This window comes from Solanum lycopersicum, chromosome 11 (genome assembly GCF_036512215.1).
Source record: "Solanum lycopersicum chromosome 11, SLM_r2.1".
NCBI lineage: Eukaryota > Viridiplantae > Streptophyta > Magnoliopsida > Solanales > Solanaceae > Solanum > Solanum lycopersicum.
The window spans coordinates 468123-474880 of NC_090810.1; positions in this window are offsets into that span (position 1 = coordinate 468123).

The following is a 6758-nucleotide window of genomic DNA, read 5'->3' on the forward strand; positions in this document are numbered from 1 at the left end:
ACGATTTTTGTGTTTTGTTGCACACCATTTTTTGGGTGATCGGGATTCCAATGTCAAAAATGCCAAATTTGTTCGTGGACGTCCGTCAAGACGTTGTCTATGCATACGGTTGGCCATCACGGCTTTTCCGACCCATTTGGAAGGTCAAACGAGCCCCGAAGCGAGCATACGCCTCATTTTGACGATTTTCGTGTGCTATTGCACACCATTTTTTGGGTGATCGGGATTCCGACGTCAAAAATGCTAAATTTGTTCGTGGACGTCCGTCAAGACGTTATCTATGCATACGGTTGGCCATCACGGCTTTTCCGACCCATTTGGAAGGTCAAACGAGCCCCGAAGCGAGCATACGCCTCATTTTGACGATTTTCATGTGCTATTGCACACCATTTTTTGGGGGATCGGGATTCCGACGTCAAAAATGCCAAATTTGTTCGTGGACGTCCGTCAAGACGTTGTATATGCATACGGTTGGCCATCACGGCTTTTCCGACCCATTTGGAAGGTCAAACGAGCCCCGAAGCGAGCATACGCCTCATTTTGATGATTTTCGTGTGCTATTGCACACCATTTTTTGGGTGATCGGGATTCCGACGTCAAAAATGCCAAATTTGTTCGTGGACATCCGTCAAGACGTTGTATATGCATACGGTTGGCCATCACGGCTTTTCCGACCCATTTGGAAGGTCAAACGAGCCCCGAAGCGAGCATACGCCTCATTTTGACGATTTTCGTGTGCTATTGCACACCATTTTTTGGGTGATCAGGATTCCGACGTCAAAAATGCCAAATTTTTTCGTGGACGTCCGTCAAGACGTTATCTATGCATACGGTTGGCCATCACGGCTTTTCCGACCCATTTGGAAGGTCAAACGAGCCCCGAAGCGAGCATACGCCTCATTTAAACAATTTTCATGTGCTATTACACACCATTTTTTGGGTGATCGGGATTCCGACGTCAAAAATGCCAAATTTGTTCGTGGACGTCCGTCAAGACGTAGTCTATGTATACGGTTGGCAATCACGGCTTTTCCGACCCATTTGGAAGGTCAAACGAGCCCCGAAGCGAGCATACGCCTCATTTTGACGATTTTCGTGTGCTATTGCACACCATTTTTTGGGTGATCGGGATTCCGACGTCAAAAATGCCAAATTTGTTCGTGGACGTCCGTCAAGACGTTGTCTATGCATACGGTTGGCCATCACGGCTTTTCCGACCCATTTGGAAGGTCAAACGAGCCCCGAAGTGAGCATACGCCTCAATTAAACAATTTTCGTGTGCTATTACACACCATTTTTTGGGTGATCGGGATTCCAACGTCAAAAATGCCAAATTTGTTCGTGGACGTCCGTCAAGACGTTGTCTATGCATACGGTTGGCCATCACGGCTTTTCCGACCCATTTGGAAGGTCAAATGAGCCCCGAAGCGAGCATACGCCTCATTTAAACAATTTTCGTGTGCTATTACACACCATTTTTTAGGTGATCGGGATTCCGACGTCAAAAATGCCAAATTTGTTCGTGGACATCCGTCAAGACGTTGTCTATGCATACGGTTGGCCATCACGGCTTTTCCGACCCATTTGGAAGGTCATACGAGCCCCGAAGCGAGCACACGCCTCATTTTGACGATTTTCGTGTGCTATTGCACACCATTTTTTGGGTGATCGGGATTCCGACGTCAAAAATGCCAAATTTGTTCGTGGACGTCCATCAAGACGTTGTCTATGCATACGGTTGGCCATCATGGCTTTTCCGATTCATTTGGAAGGTCAAACGAGCCCCGAAGCGAGCATACGCCTCATTTTGACGATTTTCGTGTGCTATTGCACACCATTTTTTGGGTGATCGGGATTCCGACGTCAAAAATGCCAAATTTGTTCGTGGACGTCCGTCAAGACGTTGTCTATGCATACGGTTGGCCATCACGGCTTTTCCGACCCATTTGGAAGGTCAAATGAGCCCCGAAGCGAGCATACGCCTCATTTAAACAAATTTTGTGTGCTATTACACACCATTTTTTGGGTGATCGGGATTCCGACGTCAAAAATGCCAAATTTGTTCGTGGACGTCCGTCAAGACGTAGTCTATGCATACGGTTGGCCATCACGGCTTTTCCGACCCATTTGGAAGGTCAAACGAGCCCCGAAGCGAGCATACTCCTCATTTTGACGATTTTCGTGTGCTATTGCACACCATTTTTTGGGTGATGGGGATTCCGACGTCAAAAATGCAAAATTTGTTCGTGGACGTCCGTCAAGACGTTGTCTATGCATACGGTTGGCCATCACGGCTTTTCCGACCCATTTGGAAGGTCAAACGAGCCCCGAAGCGAGCATATGCCTCATTTTGATGATTTTCGTGTGCTATTGCACACCATTTTTTGGGTGATCGGGATTCCGACGTCAAAAATGCCAAATTTGTTCGTGGACGTCCGTCAAGACGTTGTCTATGCATACATTTGGCCATCACGGCTTTTCCGACCCATTTGGAAGGTCAAACGAGCCCCGAAGCGAGCATACGCCTCATTTTGACGATTTTCATGTGCTATTGCACACCATTTTTTGGGTGATCGGGATTCCGACGTCAAAAATGCCAAATTTGTTCGTGGACGTTCGTCAAGACGTTGTCTATTCATACGGTTGGCCATCACAGCTTTTCCGACCCATTTGGAAGGTCAAACGAGCCCCGAAGCGAGCATACGCCTCATTTAAACAATTTTCGTGTGCTATTACACACCATTTTTTGGGTGATCGGGATTCCGACGTCAAAAATGCCAAATTTGTTCGTGGACGTCCATCAAGACGTAGTCTATGCATACGATTGGCAATCACGGCTTTTCCGACCCATTTAGAAGGTCAAACGAGCCCCGAAGCGAGCATACGCCTCATTTAAACGATTTTCGTGTGCTATTACACACCATTTTTTGGGTGATCGGGATTCCGACGTCAAAAATGCCAAATTTGTTCGTTGACGTCCGCCAAGATGTTGTCTATGCAAACGGTTGGCCATCACGGCTTTTCCTACCCATTTGGAAGGTCAAACGAGCCCCGAAGCGAGCATACGCCTCATTTAAACAATTTTCGTGTGCTATTACACACCATTTTTTGGGTGATCGGGATTCCGACGTCAAAAATGCCAAATTTGTTCGTGGACGTCCATCAAGACGTTGTCTATGCATACGGTTGGCCATCATGGCTTTTCCGATTCATTTGGAAGGTCAAACGAGCCCCGAAGCGAGCATACGCCTCATTTTGACGATTTTCGTGTGCTATTGCACACCATTTTTTGGGTGATCGGGATTCCGACGTCAAAAATGCCAAATTTGTTCGTTGACGTCCGCCAAGATGTTGTCTATGAAAACGGTTGGCCATCACGGCTTTTCCGACCCATTTGGAAGGTCAAACGAGCCCCGAAGCGAGCATACGCCTCATTTAAACAATTTTCGTGTGCTATTACACACCATTTTTTAGGTGATCGGGATTCCGACGTCAAAAATGCCAAATTTGTTCGTGGACATCCGTCAAGACGTTGTCTATGCATACGGTTGGCCATCACGGCTTTTCCGACCCATTTGGAAGGTCATACGAGCCCCGAAGCGAGCACACGCCTCATTTTGACGATTTTCGTGTGCTATTGCACACCATTTTTTGGGTGATCGGGATTCCAACGTCAAAAATGCCAAATTTGTTCGTGGACGTCCGTCAAGACGTTGTCTATGCATATGATTGGCCATTACAGCTTTTCCGACCAATTTGGAAGGTCAAACGAGCCCCGAAGCGAGCATACGCCTCATTTTGACGATTTTCGTGTGCTATTGCACACCATTTTTTGGGTGATCGGGATTCCGACGTCAAAAATGCCAAATTTGTTCGTGGACGTCCGTCAAGACGTTGTATATGCATACGGTTGGCCATCACGGCTTTTCCGACCCATTTGGAAGGTCAAACGAGCCCCGAAGCGAGCATACGCCTCATTTTGACGATTTTTCTATGCTGTTGCACACCATTTTTTGGGAGATCGGGATTCCAATGTCAAAAATTCCAAATTTGTTCGTGGACGTCTGTCAAGACGTTGTCTATGCATATGGTTGGCCATCACGGCTTTTCCGACCCATTTGGAAGGTCAAACGAGCCCCGAAGCGAGCATACGCCTCATTTTGACGATTTTCGTGTGCTATTGCACACCATTTTTTGGGTGATAGAGATTCCGACGTCAAAAATGCCAAATTTGTTCGTGGACGTCCGTCAAGACGTTGTCTATGCATACGTTTTGCCATCATGGCTTTTTCGACCCATTTGGAAGGTCAAACGAGCCCCGAAGCGAGCATACGCCTCATTTTGACGATTTTCGTGTGCTATTGCACACCATTTTTTGGGTGATCGGGATTCCGACGTCAAAAATGCCAAATTTGTTCGTGGACGTCCGTCAAGACATTGGCTATGCATACGGTTGGCCATCACGGCTTTTCCGACCCATTTGGAAGGTCAAACGAGCCCTGAAGCGAGCATACGCCTCATTTTGACGATTTTTGTGTGTTGTTGCACACCATTTTTTGGGTGATCGGGATTCCAATGTCAAAAATGCCAAATTTGTTCGTGGACGTCCGTCAAGACGTTGTATATGCATACGGTTGGCCATCACGGCTTTTCCGACCCATTTGGAAGGTCAAACGAGCCCCGAAGCGAGCATACGCCTCATTTTGACAATTTTCGTGTGCTATTGCACACCATTTTTTGGGTGATCGGGATTCCGACGTCAAAAATGCCAAATTTGTTCGTGGACGTCTGTCAAGACGTTGTCTATGCATATGGTTGGCCATCACGACTTTTCCGACCCATTTGGAAGGTCAAACGAGCCCCGAAGCGAGCATACGCCTCATTTTGACGATTTTCGTGTGCTATTGCACACCATTTTTTGGGTGATCGGGATTCCGACGTCAAAAATGCCAAATTTGTTCGTGGACGTCCATCAAGACGTTGTCTATGCATACGGTTGGCCATCATGGCTTTTCCGACCCATTTGGAAGGTCAAACGAGCCCCGAAGCGAGCATACGCCTCATTTTAACAATTTTCGTGTGCTATTGCACACCATTTTTTGGGTGATCGGGATTCCGACGTCAAAAATGCCAAATTTGTTCATGGACGTCCGTCAAGATGTTGTCTATGCATACGGTTGGCCATCACGGATTTTCCGACCCATTTGGAAGGTCAAACGAGCCCCGAAGAGAGCATACGCCTCATTTAAACAATTTTCGTGTGCTATTACACACCATTTTTTGGGTGATCGGGATTCCAATGTCAAAAATGCTAAATGTTTTCGTGGACATCCGTCAAGACGTTGTCTATGCATACGATTGGCCATCAGGGCTTTTCTGACCCATTTGGAAGGTCAAACAAGCCCCGAAGTGAGCATACACCTCATTTTGACGATTTTCGTGTGCTATTGCACACCATTTTTTGGGTGATTGGGATTCCAACGTCAAAATTGCCAAATTTATTCGTGGACGTCCGTCAAGACGTTGTCTATGCATACGGTTGGCCATCACGGCTTTTCCGACCCATTTGGAAGGTCAAACGAGCCCCGAAGCGAGCATACGCCTCATTTTGACAATTTTCGTGTGCTATTCACACCATTTTTTGGGTGATCGGGATTCTGACGTCAAAAATGCAAAATTTATTCGTGGATGTCCGTCAAGACGTTGTCTATACATACGGTTTTCCATCACGGCTTTTCCAACCCATTTGGAAGGTCAAACAAGCCCCGAAGTGAGCATACACCTCATTTTGACGATTTTCGTGTGCTATTGCACACCATTTTTTGGGTGATCGGGATTCCGACGTCAAAATAGCCAAATTTGTTCGTGGACGTTCGTCAAGACGTTGTCTATGCATACGGTTGGCCATCACGGCTTTTCCGACCCATTTGGAAGGTCAAACAAGCCCCGAAGCAAGCATACGCCTCATTTTGACGATTTTCGTGTGCTATTGCACACCATTTTTTGGGTGATCGGGATTCCAACGTCAAAAATAACAAATTTGTTCGTGGACGTCCGTCAAGACGTTGTCTATGCATACGGTTGGCCATCACGGCTTTTCCGACCCATTTGGAAGGTCAAACGAGCCCCGAAGCGAGCATACGCCTCATTTTGACAATTTTCGTGTGCTATTGCACACCATTTTTTGGGTGATCGGGATTCCGACGTCAAAAATGCCAAATTTGTTCGTGGACGTCCGTCAAGACGTTGTCTATGCATACGGTTGGCCATCACGGCTTTTTTGACTCATTTGGAAGGTCAAACGAGCCTCGAAGTGAGCATACGCCTCATTTTGACGATTTTCGTGTGCTATTGCACACCATTTTTTGGGTGATCGAGATTCCAACGTCAAAAATGCCAAATTTGTTCGTGGACGTCCGTCAAGACGTTGTCTATGCATACGGTTGGCCATCACGGCTTTTCCGACCCATTTGGAAGGTCAAACGATCCCCGAAGCGAGCATACGCCTCATTTTGACGATTTTCGTGTGCTATTGCACACTATTTTTTGGGTGATCGGGATTCCAACGTCAAAAATGCCAAATTTGTTCGTGGACGTCCGTCAAGACGTTGTCTATGCATAAGGTTGGCTATCACGGCTTTTCCGACCATTTGGAAAGTCAAACGAGCCCCGAAGCGAGCATACGCCTCATTTTGACGATTTTCGTGTGCTATTGCACACCATTTTTTGGGTGATCGGGATTCCAACGTCAAAAATGC